This window comes from Bubalus bubalis, chromosome 21, assembly GCF_019923935.1.
Source record: "Bubalus bubalis isolate 160015118507 breed Murrah chromosome 21, NDDB_SH_1, whole genome shotgun sequence".
NCBI lineage: Eukaryota > Metazoa > Chordata > Mammalia > Artiodactyla > Bovidae > Bubalus > Bubalus bubalis.
This window is the reverse complement of record NC_059177.1, coordinates 33243052-33262528: the sequence shown is the minus strand read 5'-3', so window position 1 is coordinate 33262528 and position 19477 is coordinate 33243052. Positions and strand designations below refer to the sequence as shown.

At 38.4% G+C, this 19477-nt stretch overlaps 1 protein-coding gene across 4 annotated transcripts in view; it reads left to right on the top strand.

The window, feature by feature from the left end:
* Positions 1-19477, top strand: part of TAFA1 (TAFA chemokine like family member 1) — a 533669-nt gene that overhangs the window by 150008 nt on the left and 364184 nt on the right. The window contains exon 1 of one of the 4 annotated variants that reach the window (XR_006547226.2): positions 2687-3497. The exons of 1 other annotated variant lie outside the window; for it this stretch is intronic. The gene's annotated coding sequence lies outside the window, so the exon portion shown is untranslated. Of the gene's footprint in view, positions 1-2686; positions 3498-19477 lie in introns of those variants that run through there. 2 more of the 4 variants (XM_044933588.2, XR_006547225.2) reach the window with 2 other exon arrangements.

The window sequence follows — 19477 nt, the reverse complement described above, 5'->3', positions numbered from 1 at the left end:
CAGGTGGCCAAAGTACTGGAGTTTCAGCTTTAGCATCAGTCCTTCCAAAGATCACCCAGGGCTGATCTCCTTTAGAATGGACTGGTTAGATCTCCGTGCAGTCCAAGGGACTCTCAAGAGTCTTCTCCAATACCACAGTTCAAAAGCATCAATTCTTTGGCGCTCAGCCTTCTTCACAGTCCAACTCTCACATCCATACATGACCACTGGAAAAACCATAGCCTTGACTAGATGGACTTTGTTGGCAAAGTAATGTCTCTGCTTTTGAATATGCTATCTAGGTTGGTCATAACTTTTCTTCCAAGGAGTAAATGTCTTTTAATTTCATGGCTGCAGTCACCATCTGCAGTGATTTTGGAGCCCAAAAAGATAAAGAGCTTAGGAATCTGCAATTTTTACCATTTTCCAAACTGTCCCTGGAATCCATATAACTTTTCCTTGGGTTAAAAAGCTCATGACTTTTTGGTAAGTCCCTCAAAAAGTAACTACTAGTATGGTGACACTGGTATAAATCAGTGAGTGAAACAATTTTGGACAGCTTATAAGAAATGATACCTGAATACACTGCTGCCAGGAAATCTGACCCTGTTGCTATCAGCTTAATTCATCCCCATGATATTAGACTTGTTACTTTTAGAGAAACCTAATGGTGACTGGAAGAAGCATAAAAGGTAATTGATTTGCTTATGTACAATACATTTTGATCAAGGTGCTTACACACAGAATGAATTGTGCTTTGGGTCACCTCTTCTATGTTTGGGCTTCATTCTTAGGTAGCCACTTCCAAGGAGGTATGGGGTTGCCTCCACCACCTCCAAGTTTATCTACTGCCAGGTTAGAATTTCCAATGGGAAGAGTATATCTTTCAACAAAATTCCGTCAAGAGCCAGATGACTACCATAACCTCCCTGAACCAAAGAAAAGAAGGGGATGACATGCCCGCCCCCCCAAGTTTGGCTAGATTTGGATCCTGTCCACAAGATTCTGAAACTGCAGGGAAGAGGGAATGAAAGGTGGAATCTAGCCATTGATGAACCATAAGAACTGATGGCAAGAGAGGCTTGGTTCCCAAGGGAAGCTTGAGTCTTAATACTCCAAGTAAAGGGAATGATGGACAGGCAAATCAGTAATTATCCTTTTTACCATGAATAAGTAAAACAAGCCACACTCTGCTTATGGCTCTGCTATTGTTTTTCTCCTTGGTGTTTGGATGTAGTATAATTTTCTTAGCAAATATTTTTAAATGTTATAAAATCTAATGTAATCTGGTGCTCTGTGAGGTACATCTCCCTAGAGATCAATATTCACATCAGACCCAATTAGTGCTCTAATAGAATTTATTTCCCAGATGCTTCAAATCAGTTAAATGGAAAAAGTGGCCATGATAGTTCATAGGACACTTTAAAGGACCAGCTAAAAACTGCTGCAGGTTGAGGGCAACAGGATCGTCCTAACTGGAAGCTGACAAAGAGGCCAGATGAGGGGCTGGAGAGAACAGGGACTTTGTATGAAAGTTGAACGATATGGATCGAGATGAGGGTGTTTCTTAGATGTAATTTGAAAAGCTCTCCTATAGCTTTGAAGAATTTTGGAATTGAGTTCTTAAAGTAAGTTTATTTCGTTTGTTCATATTTTATTTATTTTAAACCTCCAGGTATTAGCATCATGCATATTTTCAGAGAGTACTCCATGGGTGGTTAAGATTTTTATGCTGGTCTGATCAATCTCTCGTGTTCTCCTGGTAGAATGGCTGAGATGGCAACTCTAACCCTGACACTTTTCTTGAGCGAGAAAACCATGTCATATGACTCAAATGAATTTGTTATTAAAACAACCTGTGATGTAAAATACTTGCTTTTTATGATGCTTTTTGCTGGTATGTTACTTAGACTGTTACATGGAAAATCCAATTTTTGTAATATTAAAGCTGTGTACAAACTTAGGTGTGAATCATATATTCTACATGTTCATTAAATTATTTTTGTTTTCTTTCCTTCACATTTTAGGGCTGATGAAAAATTCTGTGTCAGGTGTTTTATTAATCGGTAATTAATGTTAGCCATTGTATTAATAATAAACAGCATCCAATTCTTTGTGGCTTAATATCATATGCATTTATATGTCTCAGCCTTGTCATATATAGTCTGATTGCATACTCGGCAAATGATTTTTCATATGGTGGTTCAGTGGATCTTTCCATCCATTTTCTAAATGTCCTCATATTCTCTATCGCATCAGTCAGCTAGTGAGCAAAGAGCAAGTGTATAGGACATCACCTGCTGAGTTTCAGGTTGAATGTTGCATGCATTACTTCTGCCCGTATTCCAGGGGCCAGATCTGGTAAAGTTAATTTCTCTGTTCACCCAAGAGAAAGAAATGGGTTTAATGAATATTCGGCCACTTCCTGCTACCATCATTCCTGGGACCTTTTGCTTCTGGGCTGCAGTAAGATCTCGGGCAGAGGAGGTGATGGCACCCCACTCCAGTACTCTTGCCTGGAAAATCCCATGGACGGAGGAGCCTGGTAGGCTGCAGTCCATGGGTTCCCGAAGAGTCGGACACGACTGTGCGACTTCACTTTCCCTTTTCACTTTCCTGCATTGGAGAAGGAAATGGCAACCCACTCCAGTGTTCTTGCCTGGAGAATCCCAGGGATGGGGGAGCCTGGTGGGCTGCCATCTATGGGGTCACACAGAGTTGGACATGACTGAATCGACTTAGCAGCACAGCAGCAGCAGCAAGATCTAGGGAATTTAAATGCCTGCTATGATCACAGTTAGCAAAGTTCTTATCCTCTTACCTAAGCCCATGACATTTCACTGAGGCTTCTGTTCCTCTTCTCCCTTACCTATGGTAAATAGGACAAGTTGGGCATGCACAGGATATATGAGGATTAAGTTAGATCCAAACCTGAAGAAAATACTTACAGAAACCTTATCCACAGCTATTTTCCTTTATTTGCTGCGATCCTCTACTACCTTGCAGTTTCACGAAGTAATTTCAGGGTTATTAAATGTGAACAGCTTAAAGTTATGTAATTAATTGCACTCAGGTTTGGTTACAATTCCTGATTGATCCAAGCCTGCCAGCTTAGCACCTGGCAGCAGTCAGGAACACGACAGTGATGGCAGGCAGGTGGTTGCAATAATTAGGTTGTTACTTTTTTTTTTCCTCCCCTCCTGCCTCGAATACCAGGTGGTCTAAACCCCGGGGTCAGGTAGACTGTGTTTGGCCCACGGGTGCCATTTCTGATTCTGGAGTTCTTTTGAAGAAACTGAGAGCTGTGGCAGGACATGCTAGTCGATGAGAATAGGGTAAATAAAACACAAGAACCCTGCTGGCTTTCCTGAGGCAGAACTGGTGACCAGGATCCTGACAGAAGGTCCAGAGGAAGAAAAAGACTGCTTGACCTGCAGTCGTTGTATCTGAGCTTTTGACCTGCAAGCTTGCCTCTTCTAACCAGAGTCTTGGAAGCAAGGAGGGATGAAGGCCTAAAGGTAGGCATGTAATCTGAATGTATGGGCAATGTTACGTGGTGCACATAAATGTGGGATTTAAAATGAAGCAGTATTTTGTCTGCTTGTTTGTTTGCTAGCTCACTTGTTTGGGGCCTTTTGTTTTCCTCCTGGATTTGCTTCATATTAAATGTGAGACTTTAGGCAAATTGCTTGACTTTTTCAGGCCTCAGTTTTTTTCATCTGCAAAATGGAAATGGAAAATATGGTGTAGTCTCTACTAAATGAGAAAATGAGTAAACGTTGCTTAGCACAATGTCTGCTGTGCAGTAAATGGATCCACTAGTGTTAACCTGTTTCAACTATATTGTCTCCAAAAGAGGAAACCTGCACTTTGAGCTAGGATGATTGACAATAAATTTAAAGTTTGAAATGCGAAACATTATCATCTTTATTTTTATAATAATAGCCACACTTTATTGAGTATAAATTTTGTGCCGGGGAAAAAATTGTCTTACATTATCTTTAACTCATGTTATCTTTAAACTTGAAACAGATATTAACATGTCCAATTTACAGATGAAAAACCGAGGCATGGAGAGATTGTTACTTCTCTCAGGTTTATACCTATTTTTAGCTGCTAAATGAGGGAGATGAGTTAGAACTCAATTTTTAAAATTCTGTCACCATTAACTAGTATGCTTTTCTGACTTCATAAACTCTGGAAGTAGTGTTCTCAGGTTCTTTATTGCAATATGAACAAACTCACTTTTATGTTGGAGTGCCAGGTAATACTAGCTCAATGTGTGTTACAATTCAGATTACCCTCAGAAGCAATCAGTATGACTTTGAAACCATGCATTCAAAGCATACTCAGAAAGGATCCAGGGAAATTATTTTTTTTAATTTATTACATTTATTTTCTTTTATTTAGTAGCTTTTCTCTGTTTTTGTTTGCTGTTTTTGTGCTTTAAAACGTGCTCTGGATCATCCTATTGAAATCCGAGCTGAAGTCAATCTTCAGTGATGGGCAGGAAATTTTTGATAGGTCTGTGATCTTAAATCAGAAATTCATTGCCACAAGATATTAAAAGTAACTACAAAAATGGTGATTACTATTCTGTCAAGAACATCTGATAAATAAACATTTTCTTTACTGGAAGTGGAAGTCTCCCAAAAGCCGTAGAGAGGAAAGAAAAAAATAAAAGCCTTGCTTGGAAGACACACAGGAAAAATTATTGTTTGTTTTCTAAACAGTTTGGAGTCCTTTTGGAGCTGTCTTCCAATCAATAGAAATGACTAAAAAGTCCTTTGGTTTCATCTCCTAGGTTTTATGTTTCCCATTTATTTAACCAAGATAATAAAAACTCATATGTGGTCTCTTCAGTCACTTCCAAATAGGGCTGGCATCTTTAGTTTATCTCCAAATAGCTTTGGCTGCAAATTTCATTTTAGAACTGTCATTACCATAATCACCTGCTAGTTGGATAGCCAGACATCACCTTTGGTTTTCTTATTAACAGAAATAACACTCTTTGGTTTAAAAGCCTTGGGTTATGATCATGAAAAATTATATCTTGTTTTTTGGCCCTTGGAGAGGCCCGTGAGACCTGGGCAGCTTTCACATTTTGAGCCTTTCACTCTCAGGTGTATCCTCTCAGCCTTAAATTTAACAAGTTCCAGAGATCAATACCCTCAGTAAGAATCAGCTGAAATTAAAATCTGTGTTGAGGCTTCACTCAGCCCCCTTACAAAACCTGCCCTGAGGAACAGCCCAAATATTCAGGCCCCAGTGAAATGGTTTTTGCTGCTGCTTTATTCTCCTGACAGCTGAGATTGATAGGAAATAGGCTTCAGATTTTAGTGTATCTTTTTCACTGATGTTCATCCTACTGAAGTTTGCTCTGTGCTGTAGCCAGTTCAGAAGTGCCATGGAATCATGTGGTCCAAACAGCTCCACGCCCCAGCATTCCACGGGAGTCCCTACTTCTCCATGAGTCTGCCAACCTTGAACACGTGATGTGTACAGTGTTGTGGAGTGGTTTCTGTTCCCGGTGTTGATTTCAAGTTCAACTTGCAGTGTGTAAAATGTATAGATTACTTATAAAGGTGAAGACAGTTTCTCTTTATTGACTCTCGATGGCACTGATACTAGATACAGTCTGGCTATATTTATGCCAGGTTGGAGATGGATATGAGGACACATTGATTGAAAAGTCTACCAAGACGAACTATCAGGGTTAGTCAAGTTTACTCTTTCTTCCATTAAATATATGATGATAACTGGCTTGCATAGAGAGTCATGTAGTGTGAAAAATACTCTTAAACCCTAGAATCATTGAAATGAGACAGTCTCAATTTGAGAGGTCAGGAATTTGCAACCATTATTTTTCTCTTCTCTTCCATTTGCACATTACTTTTTTTCTTTTACAAAGTAAGTGCATTTGATTTCATGTAATTTGAATAAATGTATGCTATAACTTTATAATATGTATTTGTATCAGGAGAGGGCATTTTGCATGCATAGAGGTTTAAGAGAGAATCTTACAGTGTCTGTGGGAAATATCTGCATCTTTAAATAGCCAAGCCAGTGCTGACTGAATGAAGGAATTCCAAACACTGAGAAAGGGCCTGACTTTTTGTTCAATCTCCTGCTCAGTCAACTACTGATTATTGAGCACCTCCCATACTGTAAGCTTTGCTTAATTTGCTGGGGATACAGATGGGAAGGGTACCAACCCTGGTCTCAAAAAGCTCACAGCCTGGTCTGAAGGAAGAAAAAGTTCGTAGATAGCAAGGAAGCAAGGATGGTAGAGGAGCCCCACTGAGATCCATGATTTTCAGGCCTCTGGAGCAGGAGGCAGCCAGTGACAGTTTGTCGGAGCTATGCTGGCCCATCACTTGTTTTTGTAAATATAGATTTATTGGAACACAGTAACACTCATTTGTATAACTATTATCTCTGAACAGCTGTTATGGCACGGCAACAGCAGCGCTGAATAGTTGAAACAGAGGTTACATGCCCCCAGAGCAAGAATCCTTTAGTATTTGACATTTTCCAGAAAATTTTTGCCGATCACTGGTCTGGAGGTAGCCGGTGTCGCACATCACTTTTGGTGAGTGAGCTAGCAAAATAGAGAGTTGCTAAATTCAGTGTCCTAACTGGGACTTCAGTTAGGCTCCTCAACTCTTTTCTACATGTTTCTCAGCATGCTGGCTGACTGTTCGTGTGAGAACTATCATTCTCCCTACCAGAATCAGTAAACGGCTTTCCCTTTCCCCTATGGTTCAATAGTGTGGACTCTGTCAGCATTCTGACCATCAAATTACCACAATTACGCATTTTCTAGTTATTTTCAGCAAGTGTTGTTAACTATGTGTGCACCAGAGTGACTTAGTGACATTCTGAAAACATTCCAAGAGGAATGGTTTGAGCCCAGGCAAGAATCAAAACAAGAAATATACTCTCGCCTCAGTGATTATGTTATCTGAAAAACCTGAAGTGTTTTCTAGTGAGCTCTATGTCCAGACTCAGAATGAGGAATGACAAAATTTTTAGATAAATTGGTTTGTGAAATATTTATGTGCATTTTAGTGGCACAGACAGGAGGTAATCTGTTTTGTATTGAATCAGCTTGGGACAGAAAAAAGAAGCACAATGTTAATGAGATTTTTTAAAGCCACTTTTAAATTCATGTTGGCAAAAGACAAATAGTCAAGACGTTTAATTTCTATAAACTTAATGACTACAGAACAAATAAAGCTTTATTAACATAAATAAAAGTGGCTTTCCTTTCAAGGGCATAGCCATTTTTCTTTCGGTGTAATGTTCTGAAGGACTGTTCTTGTCTATGTATTGATCAGCCTTTTCTAGTGTGTTTAGTTAGATTTTAACAAAGTACTGTTGATTTTGAGAAAAAAAAATTAAAAGGAAAAGAAAGAAAAACATAGGATGATTACAGCTTGGTGCAATGGGAAAGCTTTTGATTTGGGTGTTAGCCAACAAGTATCCTCATACTATTTCTGCTGTGCTCTTGCTAAAAAGCCTTGATAAGACTGCATTTCAATGTGGCAGTCACTTTATTAATTAAGGTAAAATATAAACAAAATTAATGGCAAGTAACATTAAGCAGTTGGAACACCATTTCCATTCCTTTCAGCAGGGCAGACATGACAGGTCAATGCTTGTACACACCTTCTTTCTCCACAGAACCAATCTCAACATTTTTCTCCAGTGAGTGTTCTGAGCATCTAATGTTAAGAGATAGGAACTGCTATGTAAATTAAAACCATTTACCAGTAAACAAGTACATGCCCTCTGGGTTCTTTGATGATGTGCAGTGTCATAGGAATGTTTTTTTCTCAGGTATTCTGTAGTCTCGCCTTCTGCTAATAAATCCACATTTTAAAGACTGCATGTGTTACGGTATGGATCGAACCCAGAAGAATGAATAACCCTTGGTTATTTGAGGGAGAAGAAAACTACAATGAAAGTTTTAACTTTGCCTTGCCTTAAAAAAGTTCCTGGGAGATATGGGAGATGAAGAAATTAAAATTGTTAAAAAATACATTTACCACTGGTTACCGTTGAAGCATGATCTCTAGACACAGCTCTAATTTACTACTATACACTGTTTTAAATCCAGTGGTTAGTACATTAAATAGAAAACTTTGTCTAATATTCAAAAGATTGTGAGAAATTGAAAACATAAACCCCTGATATGTTAATGCTTTGGTAAATTTCTTCTTATTATATAGACCATATTTGGTTGCTCAGACTCTCAGCCATGTCTAACCCTTTGCAACCCTATGGGCTGTAGCCTGCCAGGCTCCTCCATCCACAGGATTCTCCAGGCAAGAATATTGGAGTGGGCTGCCATTTCCTCCTCCAGGGAATCTTCCCGACCCAGGGATCAAACCAGCATCTCTTATGTCTGCTGCATTGACAAAAAGATTCTTTACCACTAGAACCACCTGGGAAGCCCTTATTTATGAGATAAAAAATTTATGTACTTCTTAAAAAAATACTTTCTGCCTGAAATCTGTTTTATAGATATTTCTCCTCTGTCTCCAGTTTTCTGTGTTGGTTTGCGGTGTATGTGAGTGCTTGTGTGTGCAGCGGAATCCCTTACTATATAATGGAAAACTACCAACAGATGTTGACCTATCAGAAAGTGACCCTAGAGTTTCCTGAATTGATTAATACAGCCCAGAGGTGAAAGACACAGCCTACATATTTAAGAAATCAACAGAATGTGTCATTTCCACACAGAAAGGTGAATGGAGCTATAATTGTGGGCACTTTACTTGAGCACTGCATATACTCTTCACTAGTACATGCTTTTCTGGTTTGGAGACCTAAACTAAGGTGAACTAATGGGAGAAAATTTTCTTCATGTGAAGTGATTCCTACCCATGGCTATTTGGGTGCATGCTTGGTAATTTTTTCTTGTTCCCATCATTGTTCAATGCCTATTGGTGACTTGTTAGGAGAAAACTCTGAATGATAAGTGTAAAATCCCACCAGAGGGCTTGGCAGTAGTTATGTGCTCAATAAATGATAGCTAGCTATTATTTTGTTGTTTTTGTGCTTTCCATCTTTTGTGTCTCCTAAATATCTGTTCTGCAACAAATATTTGACCAGTATTTTAGTTCAGCTCATGTACTCTTGCCTGGAAAATCCCATGGACAGAGGAGCCTGGTAGGCTGCAGTCCATGGGGTTGCTAAGAGTCGGACACGACTGAGTGACTTCACTTTCACTTTTCACTTTCATGCATTGGAGAAGGAAATGGCAACCCACTCTAGTGTTCTTGCCTGGAGAATCCCAGGGACGGGGGAGCCTGGTGGGCTGCGGTCTATGGGGTCGCACAGAGTCAGACACAACTGAAGTGACTTAGCAGCAGCAGTAGCAGCATTGAAGATTGAATGGCTTCCTTTGAATCCTGGATCAATTGCTTTCCCTGGCTGACTCTGATACTATTATGGTCAAGCTCTATGATCTTAAGGAACTGAACTCAGTTCCTCAGATGTGAAATGGAAGATGATAGTAGTATCTCCTCTTAGGGCCATTGGGGAAATTAAGATGGTAAAAGTGAAGTATCTCAGTAGAAAGTAAATGATCAACTAATATTTACTATATTATTATCTAATTTATTTAGATGAGACAATAAAGGCTTTTTTAGTATTATTGCATTTGTCTCTAAATTCACATTCTAACCACACTCACTCCTGTCCTTTTCGTTTCTGTTCTCATGCTTGCCTCCTTTGGATGGCTTTCCTGATGAATCCACAGAAGAGAGATGACCCACCTCCATAAGCCTTAACTAGATTACAAAATACCAAAACTTCCTTTAAAACAGGATAACCTCCAAGGAAATATCTCTCTTTTAATTTATAACCTCAGGGTCCATCTGTGAACACATAACATGAAATCAAACTGACAAAGAGAGAGCAGTGATTCTCAATATCTGCATGTGTAAGAATCTTCTAGTGTGTGTTCTAAAAATGCAGATCCTCAGGCTTCTTCCTGATTGGGTCTATGGTAGGATCTGGGTATCTTTATGTTTAACAGTCACCATAGAACTGCCCCATCCAGTTTGGCAGCCAATGGCTACACATTTGTCTTAGTCCATTCAGGCTACTATACCAAGATACCTATGGACAAAGTGGCTGATAACCAATAGACCCTATTTCTCTCGGTTCTAGAGTCTGGAAGTGTGAGATCAGAGTGCTAACATGATACAGTAAGGGCCCCTTCTGGGTCACAGACTTCTTGATGGATGATCAAATAGCAGAAGAGGGGGCTAGGAATCTCTTGAGAGCCTCTTATGTCAGGCATAACCCATTCACAAGGACGTCATCCTCCTGAAGGCCCCACCTCCTGTTACAATCATTTTTGGGAATTAGGATTTCAACATGAATTTGGCAAGGACACAAACATTCAGAACATATAGTTAATATGTAAATCAAGATGAACTAAAATTAAAAATTCAAATCCTCATTCACAGCAGTCATACTTAAGCATTGAGTAGCCACATGTGGTTAGTAAATGTTTTCATCATAGAAGAAAATTTATTAGAAAGCACTGCCTTGTACTATTTTAATAAATAGTCTCCTTCAATCACACATTAAGAAATGTAGGAATAGAGCCATACTTATGAAAACTCTGTTGTATCTGGTGACTTCAAATTGAAAAACCATAATTATTTAAATTGCTCATGTCTAATAATATTAGTAAGCAGAGTAACTGCAACAGCAGACATAATACTGCAGGTATCATTTTATTGAGTATATTCTTGATGCTTTCTGTCAGATGTACCGCCTACATTAATTTCTTCAAATCTCTAAGTGTTCGTATAATTGGTATGTTATTCCTATCTTACAGGAGCTCAAGGCTAAGAAACTTGCTCAAGTGCTCAAGGTCATTCAGCTGGTAAATAGTGAGCCAACTTGCAGTCTTGTTTTAAGGCCAACACTTACTCTCTTCACTTCATCAGCTGATTCTACCCATAAATAGGCATTAAACTGGTTTTAATGTCTGAAGTTGATGCTTCACTTTGGACCTGAAAAATACTCTAGTGAAGTATACAAAAAGGGAAGTCAACCCTAAGATCCTTAAGTCAAAGCTTAAACCTTTCATTTCATTTACCTCCTTCAACCCAGGTCAAGGATCTCATCTCTGCATTTCCATAGTTCTCTCTACTTATTCATCTCTATTAGTGTATAATTCATTCCAGACTGAAATTAGGCTGTATTCCCCTTGTAAACTATGACATTTCTTGAGAGTAAAGACTGACCTTAATTTTCAAAGTATCCCAAGTACCTGGTATATGGTAGATGCTAAATCAGTTTCAAGTATGTGAATTCATTAAAGAGACAATTTTTGCTAATCAGCTGGAAGATCAACTGTAAGGATGGGAATGACCATGTAAACTGTCAAAATCTGCCAGGGACCACGCTAAAGAACACCCTTCTGGAACTTGTTAGGCAAAAAGAGACTGGATTCAATTTGGAGTTCCACAGATCGTTTAGGTCACTATATAATTCCTTGAAAATTTTCTGACCCTATCTCCTAATCTTGTTATTTATGCAGATATCCCTTTTCTGCTGACCAGTGGCAGAATGCTTATGCATGGCTGAATGTTCTTATTTTTTTTTAATTTTTTAACAAGTATGCTAATCTTAGGGATGATGCTTTCAAGCTCTGGCATCACTAAAATACTATCCCATTGCCATTCTGCAAGTCACTGCTGAGTCAGCACCTTCACTACACTCTTTCTTCTCCAGGCTTTCTAATTTGGCCATAAAAATTCACTCAGGTTAGAAACTTAATCACAGGAGGTCTTACTTCTGAAAGGTGTTTTTTTCCAAACAGAATCACAAACTACATTGCTGAATATGAACAGTATTGTGGGGTTCACAAGTATTCCAATGGAATTCTGGAAAGGGCCTTTAAGGCATTATAACTTATGGCATTACCTGAAATGTTGACACTTCATCATGGAGGAGTCATCAGGCAAGTTTTGAATAGATTTTTTCTCCCATCTTGGGTAATTGCCCAGGGTATATTATGTAGACTATTTCCAGTTTTTGTAAAATCAACACATTTCTCATTTTTGCAGAATCTCTTCTTTTTCATTATATTCTGTATACCATTTCCATTTGCCTTTGCTCTTATTCAGCTTTTTCCTCATGGTCTCATCTACCATGTCCATTGTCATTGCAAAATGCGTGTGTAAGAGGTGTCTACGTGGAGATTAAATTATTATCTAGTGCCTATGGTCAGCTCTCAGAATTTCCCATTATTACCCCCTGGTGAATTGTCTATGATAAATTTTTTCCTACAATTTGACTTTTCCCTACTTACCTGGATTATAACCAAATTACCTCTTTCTCCCATTTGAAAACCTCTAGTGACTTAAAAACCCTTTGTAGATTCTTTGAGATATGTCATTTGAGGAATGTATTTTGTCTTCCAAACCTCATAAAATAGGTTGAGTTTCAGTTGTTTAAATGCTCCTAAGAATACGCCACTAACTTGTAGTATCCGGAACTCCTTTGCATATTAGCAATAAACAAAGAATGACTGTTCTTGAACTTGTACTCTGAGCACAAGTGTTCATAATGGATAGCAAGGAAGATCAGGGGGTGAAGTTCAGGCCATGGTGCAGCAGCCTGAGAGCTTGAAAACAGGTAGACAGCTGTGAAATCTGCATTCATGCATGGAACTCCTGGAATTTTAGAATCTTCAACATAATGAATGACTTCCCAAATAAACCAACCCTCCTAACACTGAAAAATATTGTTGAGTTTGCTACAGGCTCTGTGGCAAATGGTGAGTATTCGAAAACCCTTTCTCCCACCAGTCAAACAGCCTCATCGGCAGCAGGGAGACCTCTCCACACACAGATTCTGCTTCTTCCCACATCTGTCTGAGGGCCTAAAGTAAGAGAAAGATTTCTTAGAGTAACACTTTGATCTTTAGCTATCCCAGGATGAATAATTATCTAAGTTGATCGGCTAGTTTCTGAACATAAGGTGCATGGATGTAGCTACAACACTAAGCTTAGAGAGTTTTATTTATCCGTGGGCATCTGGTCCCTGCCAGGTACATGGCTCTGCTCTGCAGATGCAAGACGTAACTGTGTAACCTCTACCCTCAAATCGCCTGCAGTCTGTGATGCAAAACAGATACCTAGCTGGCCTTTTTAGTCCAATGTAGTGTTAAAGTAAAGCTTTAAAGTGTTAAAGTAAAACATTCCTTAGATGTTTTCTCTGTGCAGGCAGGGTTCTAGGCTGTGGAAGTGCAATAATGCACTAAACAGACAAGACCCTGCTCTCCTGCTCCCAGGAAAAACAGACAACACGCAAGTCATGAAGCTTGGGAGGCAAGGGGCTTTGTCTTGCTCACTGCTGTATCCCCAGCATCTAGAGCAGTGCCCGGCACATTGTATGTACTCGACAAATATTTGCAAACTTGAATGGACATAATTATGAGTAAAATGGGCTTCCCAGGTGGCTCAGTGATTTTAAAAATATCCACCTGCAATTTAGGAGATAATGAGGGAGACACGGGTTCAATCCCTGGGTGGGGAAGATACCCCTGGAAGAGAGTATGGAAACTCACTCCAGTATTCTTGCCTGGAGAATCCCACAGACAGAGGAGCCTGGTGGGCTACAGTCCATAGGCTTGCAGAGTCGGACATGACTGAAGCAACTTAGTACCCACATGTATGTGTGTGCACGTGCGTGCGCGCACACACACACACACACACACACACACACACACACACACACACACATGAATAAAACAAGGGCTACAGTTGCTTTGGAAGAGAAACTATTTGCCTGGTGAAGGTGATCCGGGAGGAAGGAAGGTGAAGAGGTGAGAGCTCATTCTGTATGTGGGCTGGAGAAAGAAAAGCAAGAGGTGAAGCAGCAATGGCAGATGGAGGAGGGCAAAGTCCAAGCAGAGGCAGGTGTGAAAGACTATAGTTCATTCCAGACACTGAAATTCACTGTGACCAGAGCTCAGAGACCAGACAGGCGAGTTGAAACTTGATCACGAAGTTCTTATTTGTCAAGGAAAAGGTTTTGCTATCTCAGGGAGTCTGGGGACACTTAAAGGTTTTTAAGCAAGATGGGTCTTGATCCCATCTGCCTTTCTGGGTTCTTCCTTTCCTGAGCCACTTTCTCTATCACACTTGGTTTCTGTTTCCTCTTAGTGCGTTTTGTCCCTCAATTGTCAACCAATCACACAATCTCTTCTTCCTTTGAGGTTTTCTTGGATCATTTCTTAAAATGAGCAGAGTTCATTGTGTGCCCCCTTGTTTGGATAGTAACTAAACAGCTTAACACCTCAAGATCTCTAGCAACAAAAAGACACCTTTCTGGAGCAGCTAAAGTGATGCATTGCATAGTAAAAGAGAGACCTACTACTGGCAGTCTGGCTTCGCACATTAAAAATTAACAGTGTGCAATATACAGCAAAGCCTGCCATGCTCCTCCCTTGTGGAGTTCATAATGGGAGAAAACAGCCTTCCCTGGAGGATGGGAAGGGAGCACTTTCATGCAGAGGTGCCAACTGAATCATCAAAGGGAAATTCTGCACATCAAATAGAGGGCAGAACTCTCAGGAAGAGGCTGTAGGTTTAATTGCCCATTTGTGAGTCCTGAAATGCTCTTACAGGGTTGTATAAAGGCCAAGGGAAGTACATCTGCCATGAAGCCCTATGCAGAGTAGAATTGCAGTAAATATCTTCTAAATGATAAATAAGATTGATGATGTAACCTGGTCACTTCTGGCAGAGGCCTCAGCAGTAAGGATATTCTGAATATCATTTATGGAGTCTATAATTTACAAAGCCTTTCCTTCATGTTGCCTCTTTTGTCTTCAGCACTAACCAGAACGAGACAGAAATTTGCACCATGATCAGGAGGAGTCCTAGGAAGGTCAAGGGAACCACGGAGGGTCACATGACTAGTTAGTGCTGTGATTGGGACACGAACTCAGGTTTGCTGAGTCAGAATTTTGGCTCTGACAGTGTAACTCGCATACTGTAATAATCTAATTCCCAAACTATAGTCTTAGATGATTGCTTCAAAGTCACCTGGTAGGAGGTAAAATGCAACTTTGAGGTCCTCCATCAATCAACATCTCTGGAAATAGGGCCCCAGGAATCTGCATTTTTAATAACAGCACTCAAGAGAATCCTTACTGCAGAAAATTTTGAGAACCAGTGCACCAAAAAACCACCTAACATAGGCTGAGACACTTGGTAAAAGTTCTAAAAGTCTAAATTATTCCTAGATAAATCTTAGAAACAAAGGAGAATGTGTATGCAAACTGCAGAGTCACACTTGGAGTAGATCTAAAGATCATTTTCAGTGTCATTTGTCAGAGGATGCAGTCCAGTTTTATTCAGGTTTTGACTGCAAATATTCTGATTTGGGGTTAATTACAATTATGAATGTAGAAAATCTTGTCTGTTGGTGGTAATAAACTTCTTAGATACAAAAGGAAATGATAACAATGGCTTTTGGTAACAATGTTACCAAATGGTAACAATGGCTACACCTTATTTTGAATTCTTTTCTTCTTAGCTGGGTAGTATTTGCAGTAACCACGGGCACTTCATTTCAATGATGAATAAGTGTGTGACTGTGAGCCAACGTAGCATTTTCAGAGGAAATAATTTGTGTCTCCTAATGTTCAAGCAGATGATGTAGTAATCACATATTCATTCTCCATTTTTTATTTATATATTTTCCAGAGTTTGAAATAAGTAGTTTAAAACTGTACAGCTTTATGTTTCTGGAAAGAGTCATAATTTAGATGTTGCTTGGTGTAAACAGCATCCAGGTAATCTCTATCCAACCTAGAAAAGTGGAAATTCAGAAGACACTGGTTTTTCTTTAGATACTGGTGGCAGATTATAATTGTGGTCAATACCTTCTGGTTTCAGTGGTTTAGCTAAATATGGTAGTTTGAAGTTGCTTTGCCCACCATGAAGTTGAAAGTCTTTAGACAAAACATTAAAGAGTCTAAATCTGCTTCTAACTTAAGAAACTAAAATAAGCACCTGTTCCTTTCTATCTGCAAAGGAATTTATTGGAACTAATAAATAGGCAATCGTTTCCTGATTTCTCAGTCATAGCCAAGAGTCCCTCTCAGTAGAACACCCGTGTTAAAGAAGTTGGGTGCCATCTCTACCTTTTTTTTTTTGAATTCTTAAAGTATATAATCTTTCATTTTCAGCACATCATTTAGCTTAGTAGTATTGTTATTGGAACATGTGCCTCTTTATCCAAAAGGTCTCAAGCTAAATAGGTAGTGTAGCAATAAGCTGGTATCATGTCCTCAAATAATTCATGTCTCCATGTGCCCTTCCCACATTGAATCGGAGCTGGTATTACATGACCAACAGAATGTACCAAATGTGGTGATGCGTGACTTCCAAAGCTAGGTCATAAAAGGCACTGGAGCTTCTTCCTTGTTCTCTTGGAACATTAGCTCTGGAGAACACCAGCTGTCATGTCATGATGACCCTCAGACAGCCCTTTGAGATGAACTGAGACCCCTGAATAAAAGCCAACACTAAGCTGCCAGCCTTAAAATTGAATTGCCTGAAAAGTAGATCTTCCAGAGCCAGTCAATATCTGAATATGACAAAGTAGAGCCCAAGCTGGAACCATTCAACAAAGCAACTTTAATATTCTTTTCCACAGAAACCAAGCAGCAATAGCTGCTTGATTACATAGACCTGAACATCTATTTAATAGATAGGAATTTCTGGCTAATACATGATGATCATTGCTTTAAGCTAATACGTTTTAGGGTAATTTGTTTCTCAACAATAGATAACACAGAATTCCATGGCCAAAGACAAGAGCATGATGTGAAAGGTTCAAATTACTGGATGCATGCCAAACTCTGTGATGATCATGAATCTATATTTCATTCTGTTCATTTCGTGGAGAGAGAAGTTAGTTTTTAACTAGGTTTTAACAAAATAGATTATGTGGTAAGATAGAAAAAAGCATATTTAATTTGTGGTAAATTCTTAAAAGATTAATGGCAGGTTGCCTTCAGTGGTTTGTCTGAAGGTTTGCTGTCCTGGTAATGATAAAGTATGTTAGTTGCAAAAAGGACACAATTTGAAAGTTAAGAAGATGTTTTAAGAATCCCTTCCAGGAGTAAGGACCTCAAAAAATCTTCCTTTCCACAAAAGAAGTACTTAAGAAAGGAAGCAGAATATCAGTTTTAATGCAGAATGTCAGTTTTAAAAAAAATATCAAGCTTTATGATAACTAGGGATAGAAGGCAAGTTTTTAAACCTAATAAAGTATGTCTACAAACCACCGCTCCCCCCCACCCCCAACAATTAACATCACACTTAATAAAGACTAAATACTTTCTCATCTAAGATTAGGGACAAGAGAGAGACGTCTGTCCTCACCACTTCTATATTGTTTTGGAGGTTCTATGCATGGAATTTAGGCAGGAAAATGAAATAACAGACATATAGATTGGAAAGGAAAAAGCAAAACTATTTCCATTTGAAGATAGTATGATTTTATTTTATTTTTTTTAAATTGAGCACTTTTTAAACTTTTTAATTTAAATTTATTTATTTTAATTGGAAGCTAATTACTTTACAATATTGTATTGGTTTTGCCATACATCAACATGAATTTTTTAAATAAATTTATTAATTTTAATTGAAGGCTAATTACTTTACAATATTATAGTGGTTTTGTCATACATTGCCATGAATCAGCCACAGGTGTACATGTGTTTCCCATCCTGAACCCCCCTCCCAGCTCCCTATAGTATGATTTTAATATAGAAAATTCTAAGGAATCCACTAAAAACCCATTAGAACTAATAAATGAGTTTGACAAAGTTCCAGGATACAAGATCAATACGAAAAAAAAAAATTGTATTTCTATGTTGTAGTAATGAAGAATCCCAAGATGAAGTTAAGAAAGAAATTCTATTTATACTACAAACAACAAGAATAAAGTACTTAGGAATAAATGTAACAAAAGAAGTACAAGACTTATACATTGAAAATTACAAAACATCATAGAAAGAAATGACATATCTAAGTTAATTTGAAGCATTATATGTTCATCATTGAAAGTTAATCTTGTTAAGATGAAAAAACTGTCCAAATATTTCTACAGGTTTAATGTAATTTCTGTCAAAATTCCAAGCTACTTTTTTTTTTTTTTTTTTGCGTTTTGACAAGTTGATACTAAAATTCATATGGAAATAAAAGTGACCTGGAATAGCAAAAATAGGACAGTGTATTTCTGGAATTACTATATAATTTCAATCCTTATGCCATATATATTATATATTCTCTTATGGTATATGAAAATCGCTGTCGTGTCTGACTCTTTGCGGCCCCATGGACTATACAGTCCATGGAATTCTCCAGGCCAGAATACTGGAGTGGGTAGCCTTTCCCTTCTCCAGGGCTCTTATGGTATTGATTTCTTACATTTTTGGACAGTTGATTTTAACAAGGGTGCCAATTCAGCTCAATGGCTAATAGCTTGTCTATTCAACAATTAGATAGTTTCATGCAAAAAAAAAAAAAAGTAATTCGAGCTGAATCTCACATTGTATAAAAAATAATTTATAATGGATCATGCTGCTGCTGCTGCTGCTGCTAAGTCACTTCACTTGTGTCCGACTCTGTGCAACCCCATAGACGGCAGCCCACCAGGCTTCCCCATCCCTGGGATTCTCCAGGCATAGAACTAAATTTAAGAACTAAAACTACAAAACTTTATAAGAAAATGAGAGTAAACCTTAGTGACTCTGTATTAGGCAATAGTTTCTTAGGTATGACATGAAAAACAGAAGCGACAGAGGGAAAAAAATGAATTGAACTTCATTGATTGTTATTTATTATTATCACTGATCTTTTATGTTTAAGGGACACTACCAAGAAGTCAAAATACAACTCCAGAATGGAGTTGAAAATAATAATTTAAGATTTATTTGGAAATAATTTCAAATCACACAACTGACAAGTATCTAGAATATATAAAGAACTCATAACAATGAAAACAATAAGACAATTCAGTTAAAAATGGGCAACATATTTGGATAGACATTTCCCCAAAGAAGATTTGCAAATGGCCAATAAGCCCTTGAAAAAATGCTCAGAATCATTAGTCACTCAGGAAATAGAAATAAAAATTAGAATGAAATACCACTTCACACCCACCAAGATGGCCAATATAAAAAGAAAGACAATAAAAAGCATTGGAAAGGATGTAGAGAAAATGGAACCCTTATACACTCATGTATTGCCACTTAGATTGTAAAATGGTGTGGACACTCTAGGAAGTAGGTGATGAATTCCTTGAAATGATAAAAAGCAGAGTTACCATATGATTCAGCAATTCCACTCCTAGGTGTATACCCCAAAGAACTGAAAACATCCAACCACCCAAAATCTTGTATGCAAATATTTATAGCACTGTTATTCATAATAACCCAAAG